Consider the following 15,588-nt stretch of genomic DNA (forward strand, 5'->3'; position numbering starts at 1 on the left):
CCCCCCTTACCCCCCAACAACAAACACAGCGAAATACATGCTCCCTCAGTCTCCTAAAAAAAAAAAAAAAGGCTTTTCCATCTCGGTTGCGACACAGTGATAAGGGGTAGCGAACATCTCATACCTGGTGTGAATGCTAATCAGTCAGGAGTTCTCCTTTTCCCAAGACAGGGAACTGTTTCCTTCCAAATTTATTAGAACCTCCTCCACTGCCTCTTTGAAAAACCTTCTTTGTCACCCTCTCCCAAGTCCCGATACTTCTTTAAAAAAAAAATGGCTTCGGAGCTCCTTCTATTCTTGATATTGATTCTCTCTCTCTCCCCCCACCCCTCCTCCTCTCTCCTGTCTGTGTCTCTTCTGAGTGGTCTATTGATAAGTCCCTGGAGGCACTGGGTCAGCCTGCCCGTAGGAAACCAGACACAATGCACAAATCTCCGAGTGCCATTCTGCCATCAGCAAGCAGACCACGTTTAGGAGAGAGAGAGAGGAAAAAAAAAACAGTAGAGCAAGAGACAGAGAGAGAGAGAGACCAACCGAAGGAGGGAGAGAGAGACCGAGAGAGGAAGAGAGAGGGGGGAGAGAGGGAGGGGGGGGGAGAGAGAGAGAGAGGGAGAGAGAGAGGGAGAGAGAGACACACACGGAAGGAGAGAGAGAGTGTGAGAAAAAGACTGATTGGAGCAGGAGGGAGGGAGAGAGAGAAAGGGAGAGGGAGAGAGAGCGCGAGGGAGAGCGACACTGCCAGTCAGGTTAATCATCCCTACTTTAATTAGCTGTTCGGCTTAGACATAAAACAATTGAATTTGAATGATCTGTCAGCAGGCTCGGCTGAACCAAAGGGGAAAAGCGAATATTACAAAAAGACTGTTGGTGTGTTCTGATAAGCAATACTGCTCGTACTGACAAATCCTCAAAGGGGGAACTATTAAAACTTACAACTAAACAAAAAGTGCAAATACAAATGGCACTAGATAGAGGTCTTTTAAAAAAGGGAGTTTTCTCCCCTAGTTTTATGAACAGTAGATATTTGTGTGCAGGTGCCCATATATTAGGGTCTGCGTGTAATGTGTGAAAGTTTATTAACGATGGTCTAGGAGCGTAGCAGACAGATGCTGCAGAGAACAAGACAGGTACAGTCAGATGCCTAGTCTAGATCTTGGAGGGAGATGGATGCTGGGAGAAGAGGCACCGTGGCAAGAGATCAGCACAGACAAAGTCAGTGGGCAGACAGGCAGACAGATTTTAGGCACGGCACGATCTCGTCTAAAAAGGCAAAAGTTCTGATGCAATAATAGGTGCAAAACAATCCATCCATCCTCTCTCCCGGGAGCACTCTAAGGTACAGTTAAAATGGATTAATCTTTGTGACAAACAGAGCTGGCAAGGCAGACTATGGCAGACACTGAAGGCGATTTGCAGACCCAGAGAATACCAGAGCCGGAAAAAGCCACGGAGATCAATCTCCCCAACGCCCTAATTTAGCAGACGAGGAAACTGAGGCCCGGAGACTCAGGCCAATAAATTACAAAGGCAATCACAAGTTGACATTGGAACCCAGGGTCTCAGCAGCCCACACCAGGCTGGTGCTCTGCCTGTCATACCAGCTAACCTCCAGTTTTCGTTACAGACTCTGGCCCAACAGGTATGGCTATCACCCTTGTCTCCAGAATAACAAGATTGCTCCATCCCTGCAGTTACTGCACAAACCTCCAGTTTTTAAAACGTCTAAATAGCTAAGTTGAAACATTTTCTTGTCCATTTTGAATTCTAAGGATAGGGATTTAAGTCTTAATTCAGTGTCAGGAAAAAAAAAAGTAGAAAAATACAGTGTGGTAGAGGGCCTGTCTCGACAAGGTATAGTTGGTGTCACATTCCAAGCTAATGAAGGCCAGTGGATCGATCCACAGAGATCTCTCCCAGAGTTTGCAATTCTATGTATATCATCTGCTGTATGTCACCATGTAAGAAGATGTTGTTTTCTCCTACAAGTCATTTTTAAAATGTAGGCACACTGTGGGTGAAAGAGATTGAGGCTATTAGCCTACAATGCCGTTCTAAATCACTGGTGAGATTTGCTACCTGGAACATTAGCTGTGGGCAACTCTTCCTATATATTTCAATTGAAATGAGCTCCTAAAAGAGAAAGGGAAAACAGTATTACCTGCCCATACATTGGATGGTATCTTTTTTTTTTTGACACATATGATCCTATTCAGTAAGGATCTCCCTTTTGACAACAGATAATTGAAGGTGCTTTTTTTTTTTTTTTCTTTAAGGGGGAAGAGGTGCTTATGAAAAGAGCGGTACCATCAGGTGTCACTGGAGAGATGAAGTCTCTTGTCCTAAAACAAGAATCATGGTGTACGTAAAAGGGAAAACTCCTTCTCAGTCATGCTTCAGTGACGCTGTTGCTACTTAGGGTGGAAGAAGAAAATTGACAGAAATGTCAGGCACCTGGGAGCCCACTGGAGGACGAGTAGGCTGAGAGAAGTCATAGCCAGAGTCATTTAGTTTATTTGTACATCAACTCTTTAACAATGGCTGCTGTGACGTGTCTAAAACACCTGGCCCACAGTCAGTCAATTCAGGGAGAGGTGGGACCAGAGGTGACACTGGTCCTCCTGCAGGTCTCAAAGCACCTGATAGGCAAGAACCTACAGCAGAGAAGTGATGTGCTTAGTAAATCCATGTGGGGTGAATTGGGTGAAGAAGGGAATGAGCTTTGGAGTCAAAGAGACCTTTATAACACTGTGTAAGTCATGGCCACTCTCAGAGCCTCAGTTTCCCTACCTGTAAAAGGTGATAATATTAATCCCACATGGTTGTTCTAAGCATGACATGAGCTAACATATATACAGTCCATGGATGGTATTACGTGGTAATTATTATCGAGGTAGGCATACAGTGAGGGTATAAATAAATAAAACTGCGTGCTATGGATGTGCTGAGTGTGTTATATTCAAAGCATGTAGGTTCAAGACAGGGATACTCATAGTAAAGCAAGGACCTAATATACAGATTTCTACTGGAAAGCACTGGCAGTAGAGATTACAAAACTTAGAATCCCAAAGTTCTAGAATTTAAACTCCAAACATCATCTGAGAATTGTTTGATCTCTTTCTACCCAGACTTTGGTATATTTCCCAGCTCATAATAATAATAATAATAATAATAACCAACGTATTACCGAGTACTTGATTTGTGCTCAGCACTCTGCTAAGTACTTGATATTTGTGTCATACCTTAGTGTCACAGCAACTCTATGAATTAAGCACTACAAATCCTCATTTCATAGAAAAAACCCCTGAGGAATAGAGGGGTGAGATAACGTGTTCAAGAGCACACATCTAGTTAAGTGTGGAGCTAGAGATGAAATCCAGGCAGGGTGACTTTGAAGCCTGTATCCTCAACCATGATGCTGGGCTGCCACACGGTAGGTATTATTCAGTAAATATGTGTTGAATATTTGTTGAATAAGACACCAGTGTTTTGATTTCATTAAAAATAAGTGAAAATCTGTGCACAATCACTTGTGCTCGGATTATGCAATCTGCACCTATATCTCTTCAGTAGCTCACTTCAGGTGGTGGCCCTTCCTCAGAAGCCAGGGTGAGCCCTGTCCCTGTGTGCTGTTGAAAATGGATGAGGCGAAGATTGCTGGCTATGACCACCCAGGGCATTTAAATATCTGACGACATTTTCAGCACTTTGAGGGTAGTGTTAGCACACGGGTTATTAATTGGCTTAATTCCAGTCCGGATAATTACATCGTGTCTCTTTAATTTTTCCCCGACTATGCCATTCTTCATTTCCTGTCACAAATGTGCTCTTTAAAAAAGCATAGGAACACACAAAAACATATAGTTATATTTAAGGTTTGCATAATAGTATGGGGTGTTCTTTTCTTCTAACTGATTACTGTATAGGAGCCATGTAATAAATGAATGAATGGGCAAAAGAATTAAAGTCATCACAAAAAGATAACTAGCTAAAGCTAATATTTGAAGTAAACAGATTTTTAAACCATTTCCTTGGTGACAGGATTCCAATCATATAGTTTTTTTCCTCATGGGCAGATATTTCAAGAGCTGATTTATCATGATGCTCATGATAAACTGATTTCCTTATACTGTATAGTTTCCAGCACAAAAATTAGCAATGAAAACTGATCTTTTAAAGTAGAAACAACACAGCTCTGAATGGTATAGTATACTGAACTCACGGGTTTTAGAACAGTCATTAATACAATTATTAGACCCTGACTTATTTGGCAGGTTTTTTCTTCACCAAACATATTACTAGAATAATCTTCAAAATTATGGAAGAAAAGGACAAAGGATCCCAACTTAATAAACTTAGGAAAGTTTGACAGTCATAAACACACACGACCCTTCTTCTTTTCCCAAAGAATTCTTGGCCTTTGAAATACAGACTGTGTCTACATGATACCAAAGAAAATCTCCTGGAGGCATGTATTTGAATCATGTGCACAAATAGTTGAGTGTATTCAAGGTAGAGCATGGTTTATTAGTCCTTTTCAGTGTACATTTGTATGAACAAGTCCACCAAATATAGGGAGCGCAGAAAGTAACAGAATAAAGGGTTAATTTATTTACTATGCATGAGAGTTTCTAGACCTTTGCTTCCTCGGCTTTTAGTTCAAAATTCCATGCATACTCTGCACATAATAATAAATGCCATAATTCAATGTATGCCATAATTTGATTTACTTTCAAGCACCTTTTCTGGTTCAGCTCTCAAAGCTTTCTTTCCTATAAACTTCCTCCAAATTATTCTTTGTGGCCCTCCGTAAATCATCATTTAAAATCAGTGTTTGCGGGATGACTCCCATGCTGTGGAGAGATCTGTATCAAACTAGCCCGATTTCCTTTTGTGAATCAGTGGTCAAGTTCCAGGTCTTATCTGAGAACTGAAAAAACAAACTGAAAAAAAAAAAAAGCAAAAAGAATAAAATCTCAGCCCTTTTCCATCTCTTTGACCCTTATCATAATGACAGCAGTCACTCAGTGACTATCCTCTAGTTTGTCATTCATGCCTTGAGACCGAGATCTTTGGGACAAGGTCTTTACACTCTCCTTGGCATATTTAATGTATTGTACCTGCTCTTGGTAGTAGATGGTATCTCAGATGAGCTGATGCAACAACTATTCTCTCTTAGTTCTTCATATGCAATTACAGTCTATTCTTTCTGTGTTCCTAGTATCCAATATGTACAATACTAGTGATTTGACGTTTAGACTAAAGTAGTATTATTGGATAGGATATTTAAGAATTAGGTAGCAAAAAGTACTTATACTGGCGATTTTCCTAGCCTCACCATGATTTTTACAGTAAGAAGTCCTTGGATAGCACAACTAAATTCAAAATTTAAGTGAATTTTGAATTCAAAAGAAAGGTGAACAAGATTTACTCTGAATATTAGAGGTGGTAAGCAAGCTCTTGCTTTTAGATTTAAATATCATCTAGATAGATTTAAGGAGGCACAGGATCTTAGATATAGGAAGTGTTTAGGAGATTCTTTGGTTCCGTCAGTTCACAGAGAAGAGCTGAAACATTTTAGAGACATTTTGTCAGATGAGCTTAAGATTACACAACTTGGTAGAAGCAAAACCAGTGCTGGAACCTAGTTCTTCTGTTTCCTGGTTCCATTCCCTCTTCTTTTTCATTGAACCTCTTACGTACTGCTGCCAAGAAAGAAGTACCATGTTCTTAACGTAGTCCGAGAAACATACCACAAAGAGCCTGTGGCAGGCTGAATAAAGACCCCACAAAAGATATCCATGTCCTAACTCCTGGAAACTATGAACATTATCTTCTATGTCAAAGGGGTCTTGCCGATGTGGTTAAATTAAGGATACTTAGATGGGGAGATTATCCTATATAAGGTAGGTAGTCCCTAAATGTAATCATGAGGTTCATATAAAAGAGGGTCAGGAGGATCAGAGGTAGTAGAAGGATCAGAGCTAGTAGTAACTGCTAGTAGTAGGAGATGATGATGGAGACAAGAGGTTGGAGTTATTTGTGGTCCTGGGCTGAGTAAAGATGGCCTCCAGAAGCTAGAAAAGGCAAGCTTCTTCCTTTTATTTTTTATTTTTCTTATTTATTTTAGCAGATGTATTACCTTGTTGACTCAAATTGAGCCTGTGATAAAAGAAACTTCACCCCAGTCTTCAGAAAAACGTTGACTAGGATAGATCAAGAATGGGTCTCTCTTTCTTGCCATTAAGAACATCCTAGGTTGACATGGAGAAATCTATCTAAAGATTGTTGGTTAATGGATCAGTTGTCTATAGAGCCATCTAATCACGTTTGCCATGTCCAGTCTTAAAGCATTTCTTCATTGCTGGGTTGGCAATCAGATACCTCCAAGTTAATCTACAGTAGTAGGGTTTTGCTTTCACAGTAAAAGGGTTTTGCTGTCCAATTCTTGAGTGCCAGAAGATTTAAACTCATTTTAAACAGCAAGGTGCCCTCTTACCAGCTCCCCTCCCCCCACCTGCTCTGCTCTTTCCCAGTGGAGGTCACAAATGGAGAAAAGAATGAGGCATGCGGTGGCATCATGCAAAACAAACTCCCTCCTTATAAGACTATCTTGCCTTAATGTATCATTGCCATTCAATTACTGCAATCTGTAGAACAGCACTCCTAAAACAGTGCTCCTTGGCAGCATTAGAATTGCCTAGAAAATTGTTAGAAAAATAAATTCTTGGGCTGTACTCCAGACCTAGTGAATCAGATACTCAGAGGTGGATATATCAGTGCCTATGTTTTAAAGATCCCTTTAGGTAATTCTAAAACCTGGCTGAGAAGCACTGTCAGAGGGCAAATCTGTGAGCCTTGGCAAGTCTGGTGAAAAATATGGGCTATGAGTGAGGTCACCTGCTCACCTGGGTATAACTGTGGCTTTGTCATCAGCTATGTGACCACAGATCATGTTCTTAGTTTATCTCCTCATCTACAAAATGGGAATGATGATGTTGATAACAATAATAATAATAGTCCCCCTGTCCATGCATACGGCTAATGTAGGACTTAATAAGATCATGAATATGAAAACATGCTATAACTGCAGGATTATCATTATGGAAGAAACATTAATTTGGATTGTGAGTGTCCTGAGACCAAGGTGTTGGGGATATCGCCTTGCTTTTTTGCATCAGCTGGGGCTCTGAAGTAATAATAGCAAAAATTCAAGCTTCAGGTGCCAGGTCTAACTCTGCAAGCCAAAATGAAGGCTGGAAGTCTGTAGACTTGTAAAGGATGCATTATTGAATGGAGGACCCACCGATGTTTTTAGTTTCTGGAACTAAATGCTGAATTTCTTGATTTGAAACTCCGCCTTTCTATTCATCAGGTAGCAAAATTTAGTGACAGCTCTGAATTCTATATTGCAAATGAAAGCTTGCAGCTTCTGCGATTCAGAACCATACTTCTTTATCAACTCCCAGTGATACGCAGTTTTAGTAAAGTGGCCCATGATCTCCATAATTTCCATACCATATTTTTAAATAAGCAAGAAGCTCCAGGAAGCCAGCCCAAAGACAACTGATTTTATTCACAAATTTTTCAACAGAAAAGACATAAATCTTGACAGGTGGGAAGGACTATCCAGGTCAGGATTGAAACTTTTTTAAATATTGAATCCCAAGCTCTTAGGGGGCTGGAAAAAACTCTGATATAACCAGATCAGACACAACCGTGATTTCATGGAAAACCATCAGGACTTTATCCAATCAGTAAGTATGAGAATTCTCAGAATTTACCAAGGACTCTATATAAGGTGGGGGGGGGGTGGTGGTGCACATGTTATAAAAAAGACAGCTAAGCACCCCTTTTCCTTCTTGCATGAAATCATAGCAGGTACGCCTCTTGGCCTGAGGGCTCTTCCATCCTCCGAAGATTTAAGTCTACAGGTCACACTCTGGCAACTCCTGTGTACCTTGAAGGATAGTTGTGGTGTGGCAAAGATTCCGTCTGGGTTGCTGTCTCCTCTGAGCCAGCCACACTGTGAGCATTAGAAGCAGGTGTGCCTTTTAAGAGCTCTGTGTCCTTAAGAAAGTCATCTGTCCTTGTAGACTTCATAGATTCTTCCATTTGTAAAATGTGGATAATGTGTGCCTTGCCAATCTCACAAGTTGTTGAGATCACACACTGAGGATCAAAAGGGATAATGTATCTAGAATGCTTTGTAAACTAAGGATCCCTTTTGCTTGGCATTATTGATGTTATTATAATTTACACTTCAGCAGAAGAGTAAGGTATGTGCAGAAATGTTGGGCATGGTAGTTTGCATACTTTGAGACACTTAAGTTGTATATACCTTCATGGTTTTCCCCTGAACTTACATGAACCTTCTTGTTAGGTTATGACTAAAGTGGTAACAAGAGATGTTATTTCCTTTTAGTCCCTATATGATCTCTGGGTTGATTATGATTGCTTATACATTGAACAGAATTTATTTTGGTTGCGTTCTGGTCAATGCTACTTTGAACATATCCACTATGTAAGACCAAATTCAGTATTATGAAATTGCAGAGAGCATGGCTTCCGAAGCTGGTATTGAGTAGTGAAAATATCTCCAAAAGCCATTCCTTGGCTGCTTGACATCAAACATCTACTTAGAAATATCTATTAGTTCAACAAGTATTCCTGAAGGAAAATTTGTAGTAAAGCTAACAGGCATTCAACATTTAAAAGGACAGGAACATGTATTCTGCCATAATGCAAGTTATTACTGCCTGAATTGTCCAAACTTTGTTGAAACATATCTGTGAATTGAATTCAGATGAAGATCTCATGGACTGTTGCTATTTAGGTGGCTATATGAATATATGGTACCCAATCAGTGAGTCCTTCAAGTGGAACAGAAATTAACTGTGTGGTATATTTTAATAAAATTATTAAGGTAATTGTGCAAAAAACACACTGGAATATCTTGAGCTGTTATTTAAATCTTTAGTTGTTGCGTGCAATTCCACTTTTTCTGTCATAGTATCCTTGACTATGTCAAGTATCCTTGACTAGACTATAGGCTCCTGGAGAATAAAACCTGACTTCTACTTCTCTGAATTTCCCGTTGCCTCCAGTACAGTGGTTTATACATAGCATTTGCTTCAACATATCTGCTGTTTAATTGGATTCACTTCTTATTGGCTTTTCTTGGGGGGCAACTAAGACACATAAAATGCCCATAGATAAGCGCATCATTATCACTGAGGTAAAAGTTGTGATTCTTAATTTTTTTTTTAAATTATGCATTGGGCCACTTATTTTTCCCATGTGACACCTGACCTGACTAATTATATAAGTGAGTAGAAAAACATGATTCTCTTTTAAACAGCTCACTTTACGTGTATGGTGATGAGGGTGGTGGTGAGGCTCTAAGTATTACAGCCCTGATGGAAAATATTTTAAATTAAAGCAAGCTACCCATAAAATTATACCAACAAAAATATGCACTCTCCCACAAACACACATTTGCACATTCTTAAACTTAAAATTAATGCAAAGAAAAGATATATTCTTTTGTTCTAGTGGAATACAAATGATGAAGACTAATAAATGAATAAATAAAGCACTGGGTAACCAAATCAATGTCTGCTCAATTCTGGTCAAGGAGGTGAAGTGAGGTTTCCCTTTGAGTCAGAGAATGTAGTGGATAAAAAGGACGTGAATAGCTGGGGGGATTTCCTGAGGCCATTGCAGACCAGCTCACACACTGTTAAGAGGCTCATTTTCATGAGACTTTTGGTTGCATTTGTAACACTTGCTCTAGGTCCCCTAGAGCATTAAGTGCCACATCACAGCACTACAAGAACAGGACTAAATGTGAGAAGGTGCATTACAAGGTTCTTTTTCTTTCAGATCCAAATATCCAGGAGTGTGTAGATACTTTCATGACAGCTTTTTTCTCCTTTGTTTCTCTCCCCCCTCCCCCAAACCCCACATACTCCTTTCAAGCAGGACTGTGGGGAAAGGACTTTCTGTTTTCAGTGAAAATCTAAATTCTTGTACTTAAAAAAATAACCAACTGTAAAAGCTGTGGATTAGTACAGTTAATTATTTCCATAGGTACAACATATTTCATTAAAAAAAAAAAAAACCAAAACCTGGTCGGACTGCTAAATTTGTTCTAGATTACGGATTTAGCCACAATTTGGTAAGTATTTGTTCTCTATTAGGCTTGGTGCATATTAATTGGTACATATTTTAAAATTCCACTACTGCATTAAATTATTAATAATTTGAAATTATTAGCTGCCACCATTTTCCTGAAGCAATGTGCTACCTATTTCTTCTAAGCTTGTCCCAAACAAAAAGTCTGGAATTTGATTTGTCAAGAAAACAAATGTGAAGTTCAGAAAAAGGATAAGAATCAACAAAAGAATGAGATTCAATCTCAAAATGATTAGGGAGAACAAGAGCTTGTTTAATCCTCAAAGTCAATGTAAAAGATAGGCATTCAGATTTTGGTAGATGAAAAACCTGAGGCTCAGAGAGGTTAAGTAACCCCCTCAACGTGCACAGTGAAGAGGTGGCAGAGCTGTGTGTTAAAGCCTCATCTGTCTGACAAAGCCAGTTCTCTTTCCTTTTAAACGTTCTATCCCTAGACACTTAAGGTCTCTGGCTATCCAGGAGTTTCTCTGGGATCTGCCATTGGGTAAATGGGGTAAAAGAGCAATGACAATCACAATAGTTGTTAAATAGATATGCATATGTATTATTCAGTATGTATAAGTGTATATACTTAATATGCATATGATTATATATACTATGTATACACCATATATATGAATACTTAACAGCCAACACTGATTAGCACTTAGAGCGTACCAGGTATTATTCTAAGTATTTTGTTATTTAGTATGTGGTATATGGTACTATTAGGTCTCATCACATCTCTATAAGATAGAAATCATTATGATTGTCCATTTTTACAGATGAGAAAAGTAAGGCACACAACTAATAAGTGGCACAGCCCAAGGTACTTTCCATTACGCTACCTCTTTCATGAACCTTTTCCTAGTTGTTACCTCCTTGAGAACATACCTGACTTCTAGTCTATTCTTCTATGACTTTGTTTCCTCTGAGATGGTAATGAGTGAATCTTAGAAGATGGGGGAACTCAACTATCAACTAGTCAATAGTTTGTTGCTAGGGAAGAAAAAGACACAATTTAGTGGAAAATCCCCATTTGTAGAAGAGAAAGTTCCCTAAGGAAGACATTATGGCCTGGAAAATAGGGGAAACACTTCGGGTGGATGGACTTCCTGGGTCCTTCAAAACATAATAGCCATTAATACATAAGCCCAATTTATCATATAAAACCAATTTAATATTTAATGAGGACCTGCTATGAACAAAGGACTTTGCTAGGATCTGAGCTCTAGAAAATAGCTACAAAGATAAATAAGAAGACATAAACCTAATATTTAGAATCTGGAAGAAAATAAACACCATATAATTAAAATACAACACAAAATAAGGCAAATACCATAAAAGGTTGCTAACAGAATTCTGTAGGTTTAATGGCTTCAGGAATATTATTTGGTGATGGACACTTAAAAAAGTTACCTGAAGAAAGCAGTGTTTGCGATAGACTTTGGAATATGGGTAAAGTTCTAACAGAACCTGGAAAGAGAAGTTTTAGGCAAGGGATACAGACTAAGAGCACAGGGAAAGGAAAGCACAAGGTGTACTTGGGATTGATTTGATTACTTCTAGACTACCCAAAGGATAGCAATAGGAGTTTGAGGTGCTGTGGGTGGCACATCCAGTGGAGATGTCCAGTGGCAGCTGGAAACCCATCTTCAGGGTACTAGAATTGACAGGTCAGAACTAGATATTCCAATCTTCAGGGGTGTTGCAGCTCTACGGGTTCCATGAACCTGCCCACAGGCTTCAAAGATGTCGTGAGGGAAAAAAGAAACGCAAACATACATTTTGTGAGCACATGAAGGGAGAATTATTGAAGGATGCAATGGAGCCCAAAGCTAAAGAATGCTCTAGAGAAGTGGAAATAGATGGCCCAAACCGTCAAATCAGAAACAGTAAAAACTAACACTGCCAGGAGAGAGCTGGAGTCTTCAGCTCTGTACCCATCCTTGAAAGGACCACCTCTTACTCATTTACACTTTTTCCCCCAACTCATACCTGTACTCAACCACACACATAAACACACATTTCCTTTTTCTGGGAAAAAAAATGGTATTATTAGCTCAAACTCTATCTGGAAGTTTTATGAGTAAAGTTCAAATTTTATTGCTTAAGTTTTACTTAAAAGATGACTGAGTTTTTGATGTGTGGGTCAATTGTTCCTTGGTGGGAGTGTAAATTTATTCATATTTTATTTAACAAATACTGTTGGAGTCTTTCCTATTTGCCAGGCACTGTGCTAAGTGGTGGCATCAGAAGAATTTCCACAAATGCTAAGATGGATTTTTCACCTGTGAGCTTTGCTTCCTATGGAAGCCAAGTGGGACAAAATTGCTTCCTATGGCCAAATGGGACAAAATTGATGCCTTTGTGATGATGAGTTTCAATTCCAGCCCTCTAAGAGTTTTTATGTTCATGTTATTAACTGCATATATATGTGTAGTTTTTCTGTTCCAAGATGTTTTTTTTTAAGTTTTGAATAACTTTTGGTGTTAGCAAAAGGTGCTGTAGATGAACAAACCCATTCCAGGGCAACACAAGAATTGATTCTCCTGCTTTGCCATGATGACAGTCTAGTATGTGGTCAAGCAGGAATATTTTTCAAGTATTTAAAACAACGATGGAAATCTTATTCTTGATTGTATGCTCTAAAGTATAAAGGCAAAAACAATCAGCTTTACAAAGATAATTGAAAAATAGCTCAGTATATGTTCCAACTGCTGGGTCAAAATGGAATAAGGAAGCTTTGGGGAAGTGAATCTATAAAGCTATCCTTAGGGCCTATTTATTAGTTTATTTGTACATATTTTTTACATATGTATATATTTTTCTAATACTGCCCTGAGACATCAGTTTAACCTTTTTCTTATATGCAAATTTTTCCCTTTTATAAAATAAGAATCTTGCTGCATACATTATTTTGTAAACTGCATTCTTTTAAGACATATATTTTTAAACCCTGCATAGTATTCCATTCCACAGATATGTCAACATATATTTAAGAAATTCCCAAGTTTTGAACATTTTGGTTACATTCCAATTTTTGTCACATTCCAATTTTTGTCATTTTCAATAACGCTTTGTTGAGTGCTATTGTGCAAAGCATTTGCGGTGCTATTATTTACTGGAAAGAAATTTTTGGAAGCTTTAAAATTTAAAACTACATGCAAAGAAAGAAAGGAACTTGCTTTATACATCTACCATAAGCAAAGGAAGAAAAGTCAAATGCTTCTAGGAGCCAGGATGATAGAATAAATGAGGGAGGTGGGTGTGGCATAAAACATGGGGTGATAGGAATTTTGTCAAACTGGAAAGGACATGGCTTGTCTGCAGGGAGAGGCCACTGTTCAGGTCCAGATATTGGTGCCATGTAAGAATGCAGGTCTAATACTGCCAGATCTCCAAATTAGCAGGAGAAGCCGGAAGAAGGTGGATTTTTTTTGGTGAGATTTCTTGATCTTTAAAGGCTGGCTCAAACTCTCAAATTATTTTAAGATACTCTTTGGACACCAGTTTCCCCTCATCCCCCCACCCCCCAATCTATGGGTTAGTTAGACACAGCTCACAGGCCACTGGTTTGTAATCTTCAAATGAAAGAAAGGGAAACATGGTATTTGGAAATACATTTCTATGTAGGGAGTTAAGCAAATAAAGTTTTGCTTCAAGTTTTTCCAGTAACAAGGGATGTGATGTGGAGAAACTGAACCTCAATATGCAAACCTTGGGAGATGGGTAAATACTGCTCTCCATTAATTACAAGCTTCTAAAGGGTCTCAAACTTCTCAAAGAAACATGCTTTAATTCCAGAAAACTTTAGCCCAGTGCTCTGTATTTTGACATCTAATGCTGATTTCCCTTCATTTTACAACTGAACAAACATTTCCCATTAACATCCACCTGCACTACTTCCTTGCGTTAAGAGGCGGTGGTATTTGGCTATGCTCTGGTTCTGATTCATGAGAACTCAGCCCAAGCCCAACATTTCTGTTCTTAACAGATTTTGGTTTTTAAATCTGTAGAACACAATGTTTCCCTGGGCTGAGTTCTAGCATGCCAAGTTTTGGCTGGCCACAGACTTTGACATCTGAGTGAAAAATCTTTCAACAATGGCATTTAAACTGAAGAATCAACAGACCTTTAATTATAACACTGCTTGTAATCCCCCCCCCCCCCTTTATCATGATGTTCAAATTGCCTCAAATCACTAACTGCACGGACAGCATGTTATTCATTTGCCATTCCATAATTTGGAAACTCAGTGACTTGAGATTGTGTATTAATTTTTGAAAAATCAGTATGACTTTATTCACTATAAATCAAAGAGGCCTATAGAATGCAGGTCAAAATCACTGATTCATTAGAAATAAGAAACAAAACCACTCAGCATACAATTTCTCAACTTATCTAAAACGTTCAAGATTTATTTAGATAAGAGTAATATTTCTACTTAGAAGTTAGGCATTAAATCTATCAAAATACGAAGTTTCTTTTTTGTGAGGTTTCACTAAGTGCCTCTGTATTTCTCCATAAAATGTTAAGTGACCGTTTTTTATGGCTTTTTTATGACACAGACTCAGATCACCCTACGTTTCCTTTATGTACAAAAGATACTTCTATACTGCTAAAGTACATTGGGAATCCTTTGAAAACTTCCTTTTTTGGAAATCAATGTTGAAAGGTACTTAGCTGATATTCAGCCTATCTGAATATATTTAGCGGGCAAATTGAGATTAAAAATGTAAATGTGCAAGATGTTTTTCTATTGTTAAATCCTACATAGGTTTTTGTTTGTTTTTTAATTTTTTTTTTCAACGTTTATTCATTTTTGGGACAGAGAGAGACAGAGCATGAACGGGGGAGGGGCAGAGAGAGAGGGAGAAGAATCGGAAACAGGCTCCAGGCTCTGAGCCATCAGCCCAGAGCCTGATGCGGGGCTCGAACTCACGGACTGCGAGATCGTGACCTGGCTGAAGTCGGACGCTTAACCGACTGCGCCACCCAGGCGCCCCTGTTTGTTTTTTAAATAGAGAGACTGGTTATAAGGAATGTGGGCATAATTTCAGTCCCTTTTCATCTTGAAGAGAAACCTGGCTCTAAATTTCCAGGAAATGTATTTATTTAGACCAAACAACATGCCAAGCTTTTAAGCATAATTTCTAATCTTTATAATATGTTTACAAGATGGATATCATTAATCTTGGTCAAATTACTTGATTTATCAGAGCCTCAGTTTCTTTATCAGTAACAGATTAATGATAGGGATTTTGGAGTCTTTTGTCCATGGATTTTAAGTGGTGGAGTTTGGAGGCAACTCCAGATCTGACTTCAAAACCTCTGCTTTCTCTTTTGTGGGTGGGGAGGAATACCTCCCTGGAATGTAGACACTTTTCCTTGTGTAATCGACCTTGCTTTCTT

At 38.8% G+C, this 15,588-nt stretch overlaps 1 protein-coding gene across 50 annotated transcripts in view; it reads right to left on the reverse strand.

The window, feature by feature from the left end:
• Positions 1-15,588, reverse strand: part of ZBTB20 (zinc finger and BTB domain containing 20) — a 770,914-nt gene that overhangs the window by 121,763 nt on the left and 633,563 nt on the right. The window contains exon 1 of one of the 50 annotated variants that reach the window (XM_045436920.1): positions 125-537. The exons of the other annotated variants lie outside the window; for them this stretch is intronic. The gene's annotated coding sequence lies outside the window, so the exon portion shown is untranslated. Of the gene's footprint in view, positions 1-124; positions 538-15,588 lie in introns of those variants that run through there. 50 annotated transcript variants of the gene reach the window in all.

This window comes from Leopardus geoffroyi, chromosome C2 (genome assembly GCF_018350155.1).
Source record: "Leopardus geoffroyi isolate Oge1 chromosome C2, O.geoffroyi_Oge1_pat1.0, whole genome shotgun sequence".
NCBI classification, from domain to species: Eukaryota; Metazoa; Chordata; class Mammalia; order Carnivora; family Felidae; genus Leopardus; species Leopardus geoffroyi.